This window comes from Orycteropus afer, unplaced genomic scaffold, assembly GCF_000298275.1.
Source record: "Orycteropus afer afer isolate SDZICR_OR568_19922 unplaced genomic scaffold, OryAfe1.0 scaffold00584, whole genome shotgun sequence".
Classification (NCBI taxonomy): Eukaryota; Metazoa; Chordata; class Mammalia; order Tubulidentata; family Orycteropodidae; genus Orycteropus; species Orycteropus afer.
The window spans coordinates 1,565,487-1,568,629 of record NW_006922171.1 but is presented as its reverse complement, the minus strand read 5'-3'; the positions used below and the strand labels follow the sequence as shown (position 1 = coordinate 1,568,629).

The following is a 3,143-nucleotide window of genomic DNA, read 5'->3' as shown; positions in this document are numbered from 1 at the left end:
TGCTCTTCTGTCCGGGTTCCTGGCTTTTATCCCCTTTCTCCTGCTCTTCTGGCCTGCTACTCTGGGCGTCCCTGAATTGTCTCTCCTCACCTGTAACCCTGGGGCTGATATCTTAGCTGAATGAAATTAAGTCATAGTAATAACTATAGTATGTGATGATTAAGACATGTCTAGAAAGATGTTTACTTGTGTTTTATTGACTATGCAAAGACATTTTATTGTGTGCATCATGAGACATTATGGATAATATTGAGAAGAATGGGAATTCCTGAACACTTGATTGTACTCATGAGGAACCTGTACATTGACAGAAGGCTATCGTTCAAATGGAATAAGGGGACACTACATGGTTTAAAATCAAGAAGGGAGTGTGTCAGGATTATATCATTTCCCCATACTTATTCAATCTATATGCTGAGCAAATAATCCAAGAAGCTGGACTTTATGAAGAAAAACGTGGCATCAGGATTGGAGGAAGAATCATTAACAACCTGAGACATACTGATGATACAACTTGGCTTGCTGAAAGTGAGGATGACTTGAGGCACTTACTGATGAAGATTGAAGAATATAGTCTGCAGTATGGATTACATCATAATATAAAGAAAACAAAAATCCTCACAAGTGGACCAATAAGTAGCATCATGATAAATGGAGAAAAGATTGAGGTTGTCTAGGAATTCATGTTGCTTGGTTCTACAATTGACACCAATGGATGCAGCAGTCAGGACATTACACGATGTGTAGCACTGGGCAGGTTGGTCGCTAAGGAACTGTTTCAAGTGCTGAGGAGCAAGGATGTCTCCTTGAGGACTAAGGTGCATCTGACATAAGCCATGATATTTCCAATCACCTTGTATGCATGTGAAAGCTGGACAATGGATAAGGAAGACCAAAAGAAGAGTTGATGCTTTTGAGTTGCAGTGAATACCATGGACTGCTAAAGGAATTAACCGAGTGCAGCTGAAATGCTCCTTGGAAGCAAGAATGGCCAGACTCTGTCTCATCTACTTTGGTCATGTTGTCAGAAGGGACCATTCCCTGGAGAAGTATGTCATGCTTGGTAAGGTGGAGGGTCCGTGAAAAAGAGGAAGGCTTTCAACGAGATGTATTGACATGGTGACTGTGACAATGGGCTCAAGTATAGCAAGGATCATGGAGCTGGCATGGGATCGGGCGGAATTTCGTTCTGCTGTGCATGGGGTCGCTATGAGTCGGAAATGACTCGACGGCACCTAACGACAACAGTGTTTTTAAGTTGGTTTTTCTAATTTTTTGTCCTACTGAGGCATTAATACTTTAAGTTGTTTGGAGTTTGATGGTCATCTAGTTAGATACATTAATACATAAGATCTTCTGTATTTTTTTTTCTTATAGATGCTGTCCCTTTTACCAGCAAGGATGATCAAACTACTAGAGTTTATTGGATTTCCTGGAAACAGGGTACAAATTTCATTTTATATCAGTATTGACAAGGAAGATAAAACATTATTTACTGAATATAAAGGCAATACAACACCTCTTCATAACTGTTGTGATCATTTTCAGGAGTTAATCCTGGATTTTCTATTTTCTCCCATCCTGCCCATTGTCTTTAATTTTGTTTAGAAAGTATTTTACTCTATGGGAGCTTTGCCTTCTTAGGAACCCAAATCTGTATTTTCCTGAAGGAATTTGGTGTTTTACATTTTACTTGAGAAGGGACACTCCATGTTAAAAAGTGCCAAGGCACAATCACAAAGTTAAGCAAAAAGGCAGAACTTAACTGTATCATTGCATGTAAGAAAAGGAACATGTCATATTGAATGGTTTAATGAATAATAATTTTGTTCTTTTAGTACAAAGCATTTTATGTATTTCTCTTAGGTTATTATCTGCTTGTCTAGTGTCTGAATGATCAGCTTTATGCAATTGACTTATAGGCACAAGAAATATTCCAAAAATGCATTTCAGTTCAAGAAGAGTGGAAACAATTTAACTGTCTTGGTTACTGGGAGCTGATACAGCTTTATATAGTCCAACAAAACTGGATACAGGCATATTACTATTCAGATCTGCTTTGCAAAGGTAAATCACAGTGCTTTCATAATGTCATTTATTTGCCAACAAATGGCCAGAATGATTTTCATTTAGGACTGTTTGTTCAATAGCATGACATCAACACTATTTTATCAACATAGAGATCCATGTAAGGAGGAAATAGACGTTAAGTACCTACTGCTTATGGGTTCTCTACTCAATGCTACGTGTTTAAAAAAAAGAAACAAAAACTGAAGAGTCCTTTTGAAAAAAGATTTTACTTCTATTTAAAATTATTAAGTATGTGTTGTTGTTGTTATGTGCCATCGAGTTGGACCCAACTCATAGCGACCCCTCCTTGGGTTTCCAAGGCAGTATCACTACAGAAGTAGATTGCCCAACCTTCCTTCTGAGGAGGTGGCTGGTGGGTTCAAACCGCCAGCCTTCTGTTTGGTAGTCAAGTGCCTTAGGCACTACACTACCAGAGCTCCTATTACTAAGAATGTAAGTATCAATAAAAACCAAACCAAACCAAACTCACTGCAAACAAGTAGATTCTGACTCATAGCAACCCTCATTGAGTTTCTGAGGCAGTAAATCTTTATGGCAGTAGATTGTCCCATCTTCCTTCTGCATAGTGGATGGTGGGTTTGAACCACTGGCTTTCTGGTTAGCCACCCAATGCCTTATCCACTATGCCACCAGAACTCCTTAAGTATCAATAGGGTTGATAATTTTTCCTAGCCTTTCTGATGTCTTGATATTCAGCCTTTTTAATGATAATCAGAAGGAATTCTGATCCATTTGGGAGAAGTTGGGAGGAATGAACTAATGATCTCTTGTTCATTCTGTCTACTTTCTCACCCACGGTCACTGTAGTTATATAATAGGAAAATGTTCTAATTTAAGTGGAAAGTTGTATTTTCATTAGAAACAGACAATAAAAACTTTTCATTTCCCTTGATTTCTTTGGTGCCTCTTAAGTATTATAAACAGAAGGTTTGTAGGTCACTCTTGATTTGCAGCATAGAAATATTATATACCTAGGGATGTTCTATAACTAGATGCTTTTTTTCTTTTCTGAAAGGCAACATATGTATTCCTGAAAGCTGCAATTTAGAGTA

The 3,143-nt window shown here is 38.0% G+C and overlaps 1 pseudogene; it reads left to right on the top strand.

The window, feature by feature from the left end:
* Nucleotides 1-3,143, top strand: part of LOC103210305 — an 85,619-nt pseudogene that overhangs the window by 43,201 nt on the left and 39,275 nt on the right.